The sequence below is a fragment of the Theropithecus gelada genome, chromosome 1 (assembly GCF_003255815.1).
Source record: "Theropithecus gelada isolate Dixy chromosome 1, Tgel_1.0, whole genome shotgun sequence".
Classification (NCBI taxonomy): Eukaryota; Metazoa; Chordata; class Mammalia; order Primates; family Cercopithecidae; genus Theropithecus; species Theropithecus gelada.
In genome coordinates, this window is record NC_037668.1 from 123,443,038 (window position 1) to 123,461,544 (window position 18,507).

The window sequence follows — 18,507 nt, forward strand, 5'->3', positions numbered from 1 at the left end:
CTCCATCCCTTTATTTTGAGTGTATGTGTGTCTTTGCATGTGAGATGGGTCTCCTAAATACAGCACACTGATGGGACTTGACCCTTTATCCAACTTGTTAGTCTGTGTCTTTTAATTGGGGCATTTAGCCTATTTACATTTAAGGTTAATATTGTTATGTGTGAATTTGATCCTGTCATTATGATGCTAGCTGGTTATTTTGCCTGTTAATTGATGCAGTTTCTTCCTAGCATCAATGGTCTTTACAATTTGGTACATTTTTGCAGTGGCTGTTACTGGTTGTTCCTTTCCATGTTTAGTGCTTCCTTCAGGAGCTCTTGTAAGGCAGGCCTGGTGGTGACAAAATCTGTCAGCATTTGCTTGTCTGTAAAGGATTTATTTCTCTTTCACTTATGAAGCTTAGTTTGGCTGGATATGAAATTCTGGGTTGAAGATTCTTTTCTTTAAATTGAATATTGGCCCCCACTGTCTTCTGGCTTCTGGGTTTCTGCTGAGAAATCTGCTGTTAGTCTGATGGGCTTCCCTTTGTGGGTAACCCGACGTTTCTTTCTGGCTGCCCTTAACATTTTTTCCTTCATTTCAACCTCAGGGAATCTGATGATTATGTGTCTTGGGATTGCTCTTCTCAAGGAATATCTTTGTGATGTTCTCTGTATTTCCTGAATTTGAATGTTGGCCTGGCTTGCTAGGTTGGGGAAGTTCTCCTGGATATTAACCCGAAGAGTGTTTTCCAGCTTGGTTCCATTCTCCCCGTCACTTTCAGGTACACCAGTCAAACGTAGATTTGGTCTTTTCACATAGTCCCATATTTCATGGAGACTTTGTTCGTTTCTTTTCACTCTTTTTTCTCTAATCTTGTCTTCTTGCTTTATTTCATTAATTTGAACTTCAATCATTGATATCCTTTCTTCTGCTTGATCGAATAGGCTATTGAAGCTTGTGTATGCTTCATGAAGTTTTTGTGCTGTGTTTTGCAGCTCCATCAGGTCATTTATGTTCTTCTCTACACTGGTTATTCTAGTTAGCCATTCCTCTAATCTTTTTTTAAGGTTTTTAGCTTCCTTGTGTTGGCTTAGAACATGCTCCTTTAGCTTGGAGAAGTTTCTTATTACCAACCTTCTGAAGCCTACTTCTGTTAACTCATCAAACTCATTCTCTGTCCAGTTTTTTCCCTTGCTGTGAGGAGTTGTGATCCTTTGGAGGAGAAGAGGCATTCTGGATTTTGGAATTTTCAGCCTTTCTGCTCTGGTTTCTCCCCATCTTTGTGGGATGTGATGTTGGTGACCTTGGTCTTTGATGTTGGTGACCTACGCATGGAGTTTTCATGTGGATGTCCTTTTTGTTGATGTTGATGCTTCTTCTTTTTGTTAGTTTTCCTTCTAATAGTCAGGCCCCTCAGCTGCAGGTATGTTGGAGTTTGCTGGAGGTCCACTCCAAACGCTCTTTACCTGGGTATCACCAGCAGAGGCTATAGAACAGCAAACATTGCTGCCTGATACTTCCTCTGGAAACTTCGTCCCAGGGGGGCACCCGCCAGATGCCAGTCAGAGCTCTCTTGTATGAGATGTCCATCGGCCCCTACTGGGAATCTCCCAGTAAGGCTACACAGGGGTCAGGTACCCACTTGAGGAGGCAGTCTATCCGTTATCAGAGCTTGAATGCCATGCTGGGAGAACCACTGCTCTCTTCAGAGTGGTCAGTCAGGGATGTTTAAGTCTGGAGAAGCTGTGCCCACCACTGCCCCTTCCCCCAGGTGCTCTGTCCTAGGGGGATGAGGGTTTTATCTCTAAGTCCCTGACTGGGGCTGCTGCCTTTTTTTCAGATATGCCCTGCCTACAGAGGTGGAACCTAGAGAGGCAGTCAGCCTTGCTGAACTGCGGTGGGCTCCACCCAGTTCGAGCTTCCTGGCAGTTTTGTTTACACTGTGAGCATAAAACTGCCTACTCATGCCTCAGCAATGGCAGATGCCCCTCCCCCCACCAAACTGCAGCATCCCAGGTCGATCTCAGACTGCTGCACTAGCAGCGAGAATTTCAAGTCAATGGATCTTAGCTTGCTGGGTTCCGTCGACATGGGGTCTGCTGTGCCAGGCACCAGAGGGAATCTCCTGGTCTGCTGGTTGTGAAGACTGTGGGAAAAGTGCTGTATTTGGGCAGGAGTGTACTGTTCCTCCTGGTACAGTCTCTCTCATGGCTTCCCTTGGCTAGGAAAGGGAAATCCCCTGACCCCTTGTGCTTCCTAGGTGAGGCAATGCCCCGCCCTGCTTCGGCTCACACTCTGTGGGCTACACCCACTGTCCAACCAGTCTCAATGAGATGAACCAGGTGCCTCAGTTGGAAATGCAGAAATCACCCATCTTCTCTGTCAGTCTCACTGGGAGCTGCAGATCAGAGCTATTCCTATTTGGCCATCTTGGAAGAGTCCTCCTGCCACACACTTTTAAACCATCAGATCTTGTGAGAACTCACTGTCATGAGAACACCATGGGGGAAGTCTGCCCCCGTAATCCAATTACCTCCCACCAGGTGCCTCCCCTGACACACGGGGATTACAATTCCACATGAGATTTGGGTGGGGACACAGAGCCAAACCATATCAGAAGAGTTCCTCCTCAAAGAGTTCATAGTCTACTTGCAGCCACTTCCACTCTCCACTTGAATTCAAAAAGTTTCTGTTGATTTTTCTGATAACATGTACAACCCAGATGCCAACCTGGAGTTTCTCCCTTTTTTTAAGATCTAGACAGAATTGGATAGAAACACAACCCCGTTTTGATAGCCTATAAAAATTCAGACTTTCCCAGTTTATTGAAAGAACCCAGAGGTAAAACTTGGTCCTTCTCTAATTTTGACAGAAAACTTCCTTCACAGAGAAGCTGTCTATATCTGTTTGTAGACTGACTGTTGTAGAATAAGATAAAGGAAGAGTTAATGTAACCAGAGCAAGCCCCTCTGAAAGGAATGGTGGGCTCTTGCTTCCACAGAGTAGCTCAGTATCTTGATCTTCTCACTGTCTGAAGTGCTGTATCCACCCTGCAATACACACTATAATTGCCATCCATAAGCTCGGGCTTCCCAAATGTGTGCAAGAGAGCAGCACCTGAGCTACATCTAATCAGACCCCTATTTGAACTCTCTTTTAAAACAAGTAAGGCAAAATCTTCCTTCTGTCTGGAGAAATCTCTTGTTTAGTGTAACTGTTTAATAGCTAATAATGTAAGCAATATCAAAAAGCATGCTGAAATGATTAGACAGGATAATAGACAACATAAAGCAATGTTTAATTACTTGGTAAGTACTGGCTGTGTGCCAATGTACAGATCAACTATCAGGTGTGTGTGTGACTTCCTCCCATTCTTTACATTACTTAAAGTCACTTAATCACATAAGCAATAATATAGATGTGTTTAGTGTTTTACTTATATACAGGACAAAAATTGCCAATGCTCTCTAGCCAAAGACCACCAGGAACATACTTGTTATTGAACAAGTTGGATCTATTACTCTGGCAGTGAGGAAGAAGGCATTCCATGGGGAACATCCTCTTATGCTAGCTGCCACTCACCCTACATTTGCATAACTTAGAAGTTTATTCATATAACTCTTCTGAACAAGAAGCTAAAGTTCTGTCACCTTTTAAAAGGCAAAAATAAAAAATGGCGAAAGGTGAGTATCTTGCTATATTGGTAAACGAGAAGGAGTGATAAAAGGAGAACCAAGGAGACTGTGGTGAGGAAACTGGAAGTTTCAAAGTAGTGAGTGATCAGTACTTTCAATCTTCCTCAGGTTAAGTAAGATGAAGACTGAGGAGAATCCACTGGATTTGGACTTTGAGTCATTGTTGGGTAGACACATGACTGCAGTGGTTTGAAGAGTGAGTGAGAGGTGAAGTAGAGACTGCAGTTGGCCCTCAGTATCCATGTACTATGCATCCATGTATTCAACCAACCTCAGATGGAAAATATTTTAAAAATTGTGCCTATATTGAACATGTACAGCTTTTTTTTTTCTTTATACCCTAATCAATGCAGTATAACAACTATTTACAGAGCATTTACATTATATTAGGCATTATAAGTAATGTAGAGAAGATTTAAAGTATATTGGAGGATGTACATGGGTTGTATGCAAATACTATACCATTTTATATCAGGAATTTGAGCACCCTTGGAGTTTGGTATCACAGGAATGTCCTGGAACCAGTCATCCAGGAATAGGGAGGGACAGTTGTACTTGTCTTGCAGGAATCTTGGCTGTGAAAGGATACTGTGAGGGGATGCTGTGTGTGTTTGGGGTAGGGGGGTTGGGGGCTTGGGGGAGGGGGGAGGGTGGAGAGTGACAATGTTGCAGGTAGGCTTCCTCAGAAGAAAGTGTGGCTTTGAGGATTTCCAGCCTCACTTTTATTATCTGTCTCTTTAGGAATTTTGAGTTAACCAAGGGACTGGTATATCACGATCAACTATTGAAATGCCAAAATGCTAAGTGAATTATTTTAAAAATAAACGTCATATCTCAAAACAATTTTAGATTTACAGAAAAGTTGCAGTCAGTACAGACAATTCTAATACACCTTGCACCCAACTTCTCTTCCTATTATCTTAACATCAATATGATACATTTATTATAATTAATAAATCAATATTCATACATTATTATTAACTAAAATATATACTGTATTCAGGTTTTCTTAGTTTTTACCTAATATCCTTTCCTTATTACAGGATCCCATCCAGGATACATAACATTTAGTTATGTTTAAAAAAAAACAAAAGTAACTGGGAAGCCATTAGGCTGAGAGGTTTCTGGGAAGCCATGAGGCTGAGAGAGATCTGTGTTCTGGGTTTCTGTGTAAGCAAACCTTGAAACCCATCTCAGAGTAACTTTACTCATCAGAAACTGCCAACTAGAGACTTGAAGGATACTGTCTTACTTTAACCAGTCAAACATTTTCTTTGTATTGCTTCTATGAACACTTCATAAAAGCGTTCTCCTCATACCCCCTCTATGGAGCCCAAACCACATATGGTTTGGTGCTGCCTGATTCATGAATTGCTCACTGCTCAAATTAACTCTAAAATTTTCATGTGCCAAAGTTTATCTTTTCATGGTCTCATCTTGACTGTGACAGTTTCTCTGATTTTTCTTGTTTTTGATGACCTTGATAGCTTGGAGGAGTACTGGTCAGGTACTTTGTAGAATGTACGTCAACTGGAATTTGTCTGACGCTTTTCTCACTATTAAACTGGGGTTGTGGGTTTGGGTGAGGAAGACCACAGAAGTAAAGTATCACTTTAATCCCCTCACATCAAGGGTACATACTGCCAGCATTACTTATCGCTGTCGATGTTGACCTTGATCACATGGCCAATATAGTGTTTGTCAGGTTTCTCCACTGTTAAGTTACTCTTCCTTCCCCACTCTCTTTTCGTACTGTCCTTATGGATGGAAGTCACTATGTGAAGTCTGTACTCAAGGAGTGGGCAATTGTATTCTACCTCCTTGAGGGTGAGGTTCTACATAAATTATTTGGAATTTTTATGCATCAGAGTTTTGTCTCGTCTCCCCAGGATAAATGGATTTTTAATCCTTAAAAAGACTGAATGACAGCCGGGTGTGGTGGCTCACACCTGTAACTTTGAGAGGTCGAGGCGGGTGGATCATGAGGTCAGGAGATCGAGACCATCCTGGCTAACACAGTGAAACTCCGTCTCTACTAACAATACAAAATGTTACCTGGGCATGGTGGCATGCACCTGTAGTCCCAGCTACTCAGGAGGCTGAGGCAGGAGAATTGCTTGAGCCCAGGAGGTGGAGGTTGCAGTGAGCCAAGATCACACCACTGCACTGCAGCCTGGGTGACAGAGCGAGACTCCATCTCAAAAAAAAAAAAAAAAAAAGACTGAATGACTTCATGCCTTGCCTACTAAGATTAAACTCATAGGATAAATTTTATCCAGGAAGCTAGCTATTTGGTTCATTTTTTTCAATACAGATTAACATGCTGATGGTAGCAGAAGTTGAGAGCAGTGAAGAAGAGCCTCACGAAAATAATATTGAACGTGTCTTATTCACATGTTTCTTTGCACAGTCATTAACATTTCCACAGGCCAAGTAAAAAGTCATATAGTGGAAACGACTTGTAACTGAGTGATTTGAATAACACAAAGCTGAAGTACTGGATCAAGATCTTTTTTTTAATATTTATTTTTTGAAACAGGGTCTTGCTGTGTCAGCCAAGCTGGAGTGCAGTGGTATGATTACAGTTCACTGTAATCTTGACCTTCTGGGCTCAAGTCATTCTTGCACCTCAGCCTCTTGAATAGCTGGGACCACAGGTGTATGTGTATTTTTAATTTTTTTTTTGTAGAGACAGGATCTTGCTATGTTGCTCAGGCTGGTCTTGAACACCTGGGCTCAAGTGATCCTCCTGCATCAGCCTCCCAAAATGCTGGAATTATAGGCATGAGCCACTGCACCTGGCCTAATTGTCACTTTTCATTTTCTGACTTCTGAATAGGTAGTATCGTGTAAAAAATTAGAGAGTTTCTGCTCTCTATAATTAGCATTGGGAATAGAAGAGAAACCGCAGAAGAAAGCAAACTGGTTGTGCTGGTCAGCCATAGTTCATCTAAATTCTACCACTTACTAGTTGTGTGACCTAGGGAAAATTACTTGACCTCTGTAAGCCTCAATTTTCTCACCCATAAATTGAGAAAAGTAATAATACCTACATAACATAATTTTGGGGGACTAAATGAGATAATATACTTTTAAGTGTATTTGTAAACTCTAAAGTTGCACTGGTTGCTCAAGCTGACACTCAATTGCTGGGGCTGACACTCAGCCAGGGTGCACTGCACCAGCCAGCAGAGATGTTTATACCTAGTGTTTGTTAGATTGGCCAGGCCTCAAGCTGCATTCACTGTTAAATATTGTGAATATCACCACTGCTAGCGACTGGGGAGCCATACTGAGTCAGCTTCCTCCTGGCAGTCACAGCCATTTATGTACTGTTGGAACTAGCACCGTAGCTGGGCCTCACTACATGTGGATGACTAAGATTCTCTGATGTCTGGGGATATGAGTGTGGGCAGCCAAAGATTTACCTTGATGGATTTTGAAACACAAACTTTCCTCTTGCAGAAGGCGTACTGGCTATCCTTGGGTCAGCATGTAATGCTGGTGTATTGCTTCACAGAGTATGCACAGACAGGCAGACAGACATTCCTGTATTCATTCTGCGGATGAAAACAGTGGACATAATTAGTATTTAGTAAATATAGTTTTGTTCCTTTCCTTGCTTTCCCTTTCTTAAAATGTTACCCAAAGTAATGAACACATGACGGAAATCATACCCTTGAATAATTGCTTAAGTATCAGTAGGTTAGGCATCAATACAAAGCTATCAAAAATTCCAAGCCATAAATATTACTGACTTTGGAGATGGTTCTTTCAGTGAATCATATCACACCATTAAATATAAAAATATATTGAGTCGCATCCCCTCAAATACATTATAACTTTAACGCTCTTTATTGAATCAATTCTACTTTTGTTGGGAAAAAAAATGATTTGTGCTTTTGAGAGAAACGATAATAGAATAATTTCCAAATTGCATCCTATGCTTTGTTTTTCCAAGTCAACATTTTGGCTAAGGAGTTTAGTTTTTGATTTGTAAAACTGTATCAATTGGCTAAGATTGAGTACACAAACTTTTTTATAATTGCAAGTTACTTATTAAGGTGGGCTTTTAAAAGGTCATGATTTTGGTGACAAAAGCAATCCCACATTCAATTTTGGTAATAAAAGTTAAAATCAAGCTGGGTGCTGTGGCTCACACCTGTAATCCCAGCACTTTGGGAGGTCAAGGCAGGTGGATCACTTGAGGCCAGGAATTCAAGACCAGCCTGGCCAACATGGCGAAACGTTGTCGCTACAAAAAACACAAAAATTAGTTGGGCATGGTGGTGTACTCCTGTAATCCCAGCTACTCAGGTGGCTGAGAGATGAGCCTTGCTTGAACCCATAAGTTGAAGGTTGCAGTATGCCTAGATTGTGCCACTGCACTCCAGCCTGGGCAACAGAACAAGACTGTCTCAAAAAAGAAAAAAATAAATAAAATCAATAGTCCATGAGGAAAAACAAGAACATTTCCATTTCCTTCTCATTATCTAGCTTTGAAGATCTGACTTCAACTGCAGGGAGAATGGAAACTTTCTGCACCATTTCAGAACTTAGTGATATTTCCTTTCCCCAGTCACAAGTCTTATAGTATAAAAACTATCATGAGGTAGTTGGAGATAAGGTTTATAACATCAGTTTATTCTTTTATTTCATCCATAGGTATTTCATAGTTCTTAGAAATTCTCACTACTGAGCACAGTGGCATTGTCTTCATTTAATTTTGTTAAGCATATCACTTGACAATACTGAATTTGAATTCTATTAAGAAGACAATACATATGATCAAAGAAACTGGGAGTGAAATGGGCCATGAAATCCACTGGATATACTCACATGTAACCCATGCAATGTCTGGATGACTTTAATCTGTGTGAGAGGAAAGAATTTTAAAAACCAGAAAGGTTCTCAGAAATCATCGTGTAATTTGCATCTTTTTACAGTGGAGGAAACTTTCATCGAAGTTAAGCAACTTACACTAAAACAGAGCTGCTCAGGAAAACTGAGCTGACTCATGGTCTAAGTTCTTTGTGCTTATTTTACTGCTTCTTACCCAGTGCTGATTAGGGCATAGTTTAATCCTACAGAGAATCAGATGCTTCCAAAGCCACAGACTTGTAACTGAAACAGTCAGCTTCATTCATTGCACTTTTAAAGAAGTGAGACAGCAGGGCTCAAATCTGGCTGTTAGAGGTGTGTGAAAAGTAATGTTTTATTATTACTAGTAAAATGTATAAATGGTATACATTACAATAGTATGCTTTTGGTTACAAGGAATAAAATCCCAAATAGAACTAGCTAAGGTAAAAAAAAAAAGAGGATGCTTTGATATTAGGATTCTAAGATATCTTACATAATTGAAGAAAGAGCTGCACCACCAAATCAAAGGTAAAGCTGGCTTTGAGAACAACCTGAACAGTGGCTGAATGTTGCTGGGATTCTCATTCTCTCTATCTCTTTCTAGCTCTCAGAACCTTCTTTAAGCTTTCACTTTGAACTCCTAGGGATGTTGGGGGTGGGGTGAGGGAAGTTGCTGAACAGAAAGTAAGAGCTTTTTTTTGAGGGGGGGTTACTCAAAACTAGGTTCAAATTCTGCTTTGCAGTTTTACCTTGGACATATTATTTAATGTCTCTGAAGGAATAAAAGTTCAATAATAACTGCCTTTTGGGGTTTTGGGGAAGAATAACATGCAACAATGTACATAATGCACTTAGCATAACTGTTGGCCTATAGTAGCTACTCAATAAATGGTACGGTTATTGTTATACATTTAAGATATTATTTGATTCCAGGTCTTTCGTCCCTACTCTTCCACCATAACCCTGGCTGAAAAGCCAACAGACACAAAGCCAACTGATAAATATCAGTTTTCATAGAATCTAAGGTGCCACCACAATTCCCCCCAAAACTCCACTAATACCTCCAGGACTTCTTTCCAAGATGTTAATAGTCATTTTGTCATTCTGTAAGATTTCATGATCTCAGAAATCAAGTCATCAAGGAAATGACAAAATAATGCATGTGCAAGCCATCTTGTCTGCTGCCTGGCTAATGCCAAGGCAAGATGCCATTGATGGTATGGAGCTTCTTGATTTCAGAGATGTTTATATATATATATATATATATAATGCATCTAAAAAGTGATATACAGTCTGGGCATGGTGGCTCACACCTGTAATCCCAGCAGTTTGGGATGCTGAGGCAGAAGGATCATTTGAGATCAGGAGTTTTAGACCAGCCTGGACAACATAGCAAGACCCTGTTTCTACAAATAATAATAATAAAATAAAAAGTGATATATAAAGAATACTAGACTGCCCATATCACTACAGGTACCTGACTTAGCAAAAAATAAATATCATTATAAAATTATTTGAAATAGTGAGTTCATTTAATGCATTAAAAATTATTTGAATAACGGCTGGCTGCAGTGGCTCATGTCTGTAATCCCAGCACTTTGGAAGACTGATGTGGGCAGATCATTTGAGGTCAGGAGTTCAAGACCAACCTGGCCAACTTTGTGAAACCCTGTCTCTACTAAAAATACAAAAAATTAGCCAGGTGTGGTGGCTCATGCCTGTAGTCCCAGCTACTCAGGAGGCTGAGGCAAGAGAATCGCTTGAACCCAGGAGGTGGAGATTGCAGTGAGCTGAGATCGTACCACTTGGTGACAGCGAGACTTGGTCTCAAAAAAAAATTTTTTTTTGAATAACAGTCTGTGTAAAATAAGGTGTACTTGAATCGATCATTTTTTTTTTCTTTTGGTTAATATTAACAGACAATGGTAGGCTGAACTTTTAGGCTAAAAACAATTTTCCCTAAGTGAAGATTTGGTTTTCTTCAATTCTACTATCATTTCATTCACAGAGACAGATTGGTGCCAATTGAAGACACTTGAAACTTGTATTTTTTTCTTGCCAAGATTTGTTGTTATAACATAAAAATCAAGCAGTAGCAAAGCTTACATATTTTTTAAAAGAATAAATTCCCTTTAGTTTTTAAGCTGAGAGCATACTCAGCTCAAATTCAGAAAAAAACGGGAATCTTGTGAAAATATGAACTTGCTTACCTGTCTATTTTCCCCCAATACTTTAAAAAATTGAGATGTACATAAAATAAAATGCACAGCTCTTAAAGGTACAGTTAAATGGCTTAAACTCATGTAACTACTACCTCAATTAAGAAATAGAGCATTTTAATCAACAATAAAAATTTCCCTTGGATCCCTCTCCAGTGAATCCCCTACCCCCTTCAACATAATCTGATCTGTTAATTTAAGCCATGGTCAACAACATATTGAAGCATCAGAAAAATAAAAGGAGAAGCATCAGAAAAATTAAAAAAAATACAAAAGAAAAAGAAGCTTCTTAAGAGATCATGACCTATAGAGTTAGATATCTAAATGCCTCTTCTTAATTTTAATTACTATGGTTATATTGTTACACATCACTTGCCTATCTATGAGTGACTTAGTTATTTTAAAAGTGATTAATAGTAACTTGTATAGTAACAAAACATTATACCCTACTCACTTATTCAGGTGGAAATACGATAGATTTCTAGCTAGCCTGGATCAGGTACCATGGGGTATCTCATTTCAGTTTGGGACATAAATACTGTATAGATTTACCTACCACATGACTTCCAGACTCAACCCAGTAATTTCAAAAGTTTATATTGTATAGTAGCTTTAAATTACTTTAAAAGCCATTTTTATTTGCGCATAATATAATCAAGTGAAGTAGTAACTGTGAGCAACTATTAGTCAAATGTGAAAAGTTACTGTAAAGGTGGCATGCACTCCTCTTTTCGGCTCCTGTATGAAACTGTGGGGTTTCGTTAGGATTAATCCATTGTTTCATTTGCCCATTTGTATTTTCTTCACTACTGTCAATGTGAATCAAGTAAAGACATCAGTATTAATCTACCTGCTTAACACTGATGTGTGTCAACATGTTCAAGATCTAACAAAATCTGGTAGACATCAGAGTGGAGGTAATAAGAAAAGTGAACCATAACATATTTACTTACACACTATAACCATGCATTCATTCATTCTTGACTCATTCCACAAATATTCAATGTCTTTTACATGCCAGGCCCTGTGCTAAGAGTTGGAGATACTGAGAGGTGACAAGGTGCTAGCAGCCCTCACTCTAGGCGCCTCCTAGGCTTCAGTATCCACTCTGGCGGGGCTTGAGGAGACCTTCAGCCCACCACTGCACTGTGAGAGCCCCTCTCTGGGCTGGCCGAGGCTGGAGCCGATTCCCTCTGCTTGCTGGGGAGGTGTGGAGGGAGAGGCGCGGGCAGGAACCGGGGTCGCGTGTGTCCAGGCCAGCGCGAGGTCCGGGAAGCGTGATTGCAGGCTCCGCGGGCCCCGTACACGGAGCCGCAGGCCCAGGGCAGTGAGGGGCTTAGCACCCGGGCCAGCAGCTGCGGAGGTTGCGCCGGGTCCCCCAGCAGTGCTGGCCGGCCTGCGCTGCACTCGAATTCTCGCTGGGCCTTAGCTGCCTCCCCGCGGGGGCAGGGCTTGGGACCTGGAGCCAGCCACATCTGAGCTCCCCCGTGCAGTGGGCTCCCGGGGTCCTGAGCCTCCTGCTCCGTGGCGCCCAGTCCCATGGACAGCCCAAGGGCTGAGGAGCGCAGGCGCGGCTCAGGACTGGTGGGCAGCTCTGCCTGCAGCCCCTGTGCAGGATCCATTAGGTGAAGCCAGCTGGGCTCCTGAGCCAGATGGGAATTTGGAGAACTTTTATATCTAGCCCGAGGATCGTAAATACACCAATCAGCACTCTGTGTCTAGCTCAGGGTTTGTAAATACACCACTTGGTACTCTGTGTCTAGCTAACCTAGTGGGGACTGGGAGAACTTTTCCCTCTAGCACTCTGTGTCTAGCTCAAGGACTGTAAACGCACCAGTCAGCACTCTGTCAAAACGGACCAATTGGCTCTCTGTAAAATAGACCAATCAGCTCTCTGTAAAAATGGACCAATCAGCAGGATGTGGGTGGGCTCAGATAAGGGAATAAAAGCAGGCTGCCTGCGCTAACCAGCCGCAACCCGCTGGGGGTCCCTTCCGCATGGTGGAAGCCTTGTTCTTTAGCTCTTTGCAATAAATCTTGCTCCCTTTAAAAGCTGTAACACTCACCGCAAAGGTGTGCAGCTTCACCCCTGAAGCCATTAAGACCACGAACCCACTGGGAAGAACAAACAACTCCAGCTGTGCTGCCTTTTAAGAGCTGTACCACTCACTGCAAAGGTTTGCAGCTTCACTCCTGTCAGCGAGACCACGAACCCACCAGAAGGAAGAAGCTCCAGACACATCTGAATGTCTGAAGGAACAAACTCCGGAAACACCATCTTTAAGAACTGTAACACTCACCATGAGGGCCTCTGGCTTCATTTTTGAAGTCAGCCAGACCAAGAACCCACCAATTAGGGACACAATACCACTAAAGATGACATAGAAATGCACCCTCATCTCATGAAAGTCATAATCTACTGGGATTATAGACATATAAGCAAATACAGTTCCATATGATAAGTGATGGGGAAGTATAGGAGGAGTGGGATTCAGATCTCAAGAATGAATAAGAATTCACCAAGGGGAGAAGTAAGGAATTAGGAAAAAGGGGAAAGAGGTAATGACAAAGTATGTGGTAATATGATCCCAATAGTAGAAGCTCTGGCTGTGTTTCATCTGGATGTATAATGTTCATTTTGAAACTAATGAAGCTATCGGTGAAAAAATTTCTGGCTAATTAATGTTTTGAACGGCAATGAGAATCACATAAATGTACAAAGATTTTACCTAAAACAAAAAATGACAAAGTATTATAGCCTAGCCTTTTATTCTTAGATAGCTTTTATATCACTAAGGCAAAGAGACAGAGAAAGAGAGAGAGGCAGACAGACAGATAGAAACAAAAGCCAATGTGGTATTAGCAGGTGGCAATTGTGCTTCAAGGGAGATTTTCTCTATTTTGACTTCTTTCCCCAACTAAAAACAGAAGGAAATAATATTAAAAATTGAAAAACAACAGGGAAATGCAGCAACACTCCCACAAAGGGGTTATTGTTTTGATCCAGATTGTGTTAGAAACACCAGCAAAAGAGTGCTTCTTTGTTTCATTGCCAGGAAGTACATCACCGTCACTGTGAAATTCTTGTGATTCAGACCGGCAATCATCTACTTCCATGATTTCTGCAGGCTGCAGATGACCACATGTATGATCTTTTAAGACCTGTCCCTCCCACTACACTACAACTTCTAAGAGATTCCTGTTGCAAACCAGTTTCCCTGGGACCTGGTGCAATACTTGGCACATAGTAAGGTGCTCAATGAATGCTTGTTGAAGAATAAAGTCAGAGATCTATCTTTCCAGACACATTTCCTTAAGCTTTCTTCCTCCTCCCCTAATCCTATGATGGGGAAACTCTACCACAATGGCCAAACCAGGCATCCTAGGCCTTCTCCAATGGTCTTTTACTTCTTTGGCAGGACCTTCATCACTTCATCCCAGGAAATGCTGGTGCTCCTCTGGGATTAGATTCCAAGTGTCTGGAGGGCAGTGACTGTCTGATTCACTCATAAAAATGCCTGAAATTTTATAAAATGACTAGCATATGGTAGGTGCTTGATAAGTCTAAGTTATTTTATCAAGAATTTATGAACTTTATGATGAGTTTAATTGTATCAATAAATATGTATTGAATTCCTAATCTGCCAGGCACTGTTTTAGATTCCTAAAATCTAGATACAGAGGTGAACAAGCACGATAAGGCCCCTGGAAGTTTAATGGAAGTTTAAATTCTAGTGGAGACAAACTAGATACCTATCTTTCACCATATACAAAAATCAATTCAAAATAGATTAAAGACTTAAATTTAAGACTAGAAACTATGAAACTGGCCGGGCGCGGTGGCTCAAGCCTGTAATCCCAGCACTTTGGGAGGCCGAGACGGGCGGATCACGAGGTCAGGAGATCGAGACCATCCTGGCTAACACGGTGAAACCCCATCTCTACTAAAAAAATACAAAAAACTAGCCGGGCGAGATGGCGGGCACCTGTAGTCCCAGCTACTCCGGAGGCTGAGGCAGGAGAATGGCGTAAACCCGGGAGGCGGAGCTTGCAGTGAGCCGAGATCCGGCCACTGTACTCCAGCCTGGGCGACAGAGTGAGACTCATCTCAAAAAAAAAAAAAAAAAAAAAAAGAAACTATGAAACTACTAGAAGAAAACATAGGGGAAATGCATCAGGACATTGGTCTAGGCAAAGATTTTTTGGGTGAGACCTCAAAAGCAGAGGCAACAAAAACAATAGACAAATGAGATTACATCAAACTAAAAGCTTCTGCACAGCAAAGGAAGCAATCAACAGAGTGAAGAGGCAACCTACAGAATGGGAAAAAAAATTTGCAAGCTATCCGTCTGACCCAAACTCATCTTGATGAGTACAGGGCCTCTCAGATTAAAACCAACATTTTCAAGCTCCCTTTTAACTGGCAGCAGTCATGGGGACTGAGTTCTAGCCAATGAAATTGGACTGAATCCCATTCTTCTGACTGGTGGCTGGAGCTCCAAAAGCCACCGTGGACCACAGCATGACCATGGGAATCAAATCTGTGCAGAGCAGAGCCACAAAATAGATGGAACTTGTATCCTGACACTGGAGAGCACCAAAGCTCTGCCTACCTCCAGACTTGAATGTTTAAGAGAAAACCAATTGTATCTTGTTAAAGCCACTGCACTGTTAGGCTCTGTGCTTTTTACACCCGAACTAATCCTAAATCACACATCTGTTAAACACATCACTTTAGAACCTGTCATCTTCTGTCTCTTAATATCATCCACCAACTCTATTCACTCCATTTGGCTCTGGTTTTTCCTTTTCCTTCCCTCCTATTTTCCTGATTTATTTTTGTCCTTTTTCCCTTAGTTAAGCATTATGCAAAACTCAAATATCCTGATGTATCATCTACTGAACACATTTTAAAAATTAACATTTATTAAAAAGAATATGAAATACACAAATGTAGAGGGAATGAAATACTGAATCTTCATGTACCCATCACTCTACCCCACCAATCATTAACCTATGATCAGCTTCTGCCCCACTCACACTATAGCCTCTTCCCCCCTCCTATATTATTTTGAATCAAATTTCAGATCTCATATTGTTATTGAATCAAGTTTCAGACTTCTTTATTTAAGAAGCAGGCAAGTCAATCTTTTTTACTTTTTCCTGACATAAAGACAAATTCCTAACTCATGACTTCTTTTGCCTCATAAAAATCATCCTTTTCTTTCTGTATTTCTCCTCCTTTTCCCCCCTCCCGTTCCTCCCACCTCTTTTTTTTCTCTTTCTGTTTCCCTTCCTACCTTCTTCCCTCCTTCCACTATAATTTTTAAAAGGGAAATCCAGTTCTAATTTTCCGAGTTTTACCTGTGGTTCCTTGATATACATCTATCTTTCCATTTGCAATCACTTTTGCTAAAATGGCAGAGTTTACTCATGGATAGTCCCTTTATGAGTTTGGAGAAAAGGATATCTAAAAAGTCACACAATCCTCAACCCTCTTTTAGATAATAAAAACTGGCTACACTAGTAATACAGTGGGAAAATATAATGAATAAAAAGAATCCATTTATAGTATCACCAAAATTAAATATTGGATACTATTTTAACTAGAAAAACTCAAAAACCCTAATGATACCAGTGACTTGTTTTTATAACATTGAGAAGGCATTGAGCTTTTATATTGGTAAATTTGGGCCATATGGATGGGTTCCCATAAAGCAAGCTGGAACTGTCTTGATATCATTCACGCATAGAAATCAAGCATGGCAGAGTGCAGCCAATATTTTGGAGGGAGTACAGATTACTTGGACATGATGGAGGCAGATCTTTCCACACAATGGTACGATCACAGAACCAGTAGCAAATTCTCATATATTTTATTTGCTTTTCTTTTATCATGATGAAAAATAAATTTATGATCTGTATACTGTAACAAAACAAAACAACTATGACCAGTTAATATCCCAGACTTTGTGTACTTTTGGAGGGCTACTGTGTTCCTGAGCATTTCCAAATTATTTCTCCTCTGGGAAATTGTGGGAGGTATATGCTACTCCTACTCTGTTACTTTAACCTATACCATAATATTGCACTTCACACTGCTAAGGAAATGTGATAATTCTTGTACCCTCAGCTTGGTGAAAGAACTTGTAATTGTTGCATATTGTGTTTACTTGTCTAGACCAAAGGCTGTAGTCACTGGAAACATGGACTTGTTTTCATCTCTTAACTCTCCTCCTCTCCACACTCAGCCTGCAGAGCCCGGCCAACAATCAGTGAGTATCTAAGAACATTTTGTGAAATGAGTATGCGATTGCAGAAACTCTTTAGACAGAACCAGTAGCACAGTTTCTTCAGATTTATTTAGGAAGTTCAGATTTATTTAGGAAGTTGGCATTTAAGTCCTCTTTTGGTTGTTTTGGTGGTTCATGAAAGCACTTTTACCTTTCTTTGATTTGATATTTTTTCTTATCACACTCCACTCCCGTATTAGGAGCCTCACCGTTTTTTGACATAACACTTAAGTCTCCTAATATTCTTGAAATTGTGCATTCTCATTTCTATGCTCATGTGAGTTTTGACTTAAGATTTCAAACTTAGAGTTGAGTAAGTCTACATACTACTCATGAGAAAGTGAGTAGAACTGTTTCCCCTCAAAATGAAAAGAACTATCTTCTGGGTTATTGGTTTTAACTGAAGGCAAAAGGTTTTAAACCTTTCCCCCTTATGGTCTTGGGGAACCAACTATTTAGAAAATTTGCTTGTAAAAATAATTGTTCTAGCAAATCATACACCTTTGTGTGTACAAGGATGAGAAGGGAGAGAGAGAGATGGAGATAGACAATGCTCTAACTGTAGACATTCATCCTACATTTAAATATTTTGAATTTTCAGTAGCCTGTGAATACGAGGAAACTTATTACATTAAGGTAGACTTTAGAGATTTGACATGTAGCTGATATTTTCACAGTGCGAGAAATATCAAGCTGACATTATGCAGTCTCTGAGATGATTATTTCCAAATGTCAGAGTGCAGAAACTAATTCATGGGACTTCAGTGCCTTAGGATAGTGTCAATTTAAAAGACATCCACATTGACTTCTTTTTTATTTAAACACGCTAAATGAGGTATGAAAAGCAGGTTAAGAAATCAACTGAGAAAGGAAGAGCAAAGAAGAAACCTATTGACAAGAAAATTTTAATAATAGATTGATGTACTCTTTAATCAATTTTCACGGACCTCTTGCTCACAGCGGGCTTCAGCAATTGCTTCCTAATCCTTCCTACAGCTGTAATTTTGCTCTTCGTGTTATTTCACTCATCTCACATATAGTAAATTTGGAAAATTAAAAATAAGTAAAAACTATTTGAATATTTTACAGATTTTTGTTTTGTTTTGTTTTGTTTTGTTTTTTGCTTTTGAGACAGAGTCTCACTTGGTCGCCTAGGCTGGAGTGGTGCAAAGGTGTGATCTCGGCTCACTGCAAGCTCCGCCTCCCGGGTTCAAACGATTCTCCTGCCTCAGCTTCCTGAGTAGCTGGGATTATAGGTGCCTGCCACCACATCCAGCTAAGTTTTGTATTTTTAGGAGAGACGGCATTTCACCATGTTGGTCAGGCTGGTCCCGAACTCTTGACCTCATGTGATTCACCCTCCTCGGCCTCCCAAAGTGCTGGTATTACAGGCGTGAGCCACTGCACCCGGCCTATTTTATAGATTATTTTCAATAAATAAGTCAAAAACCAAAT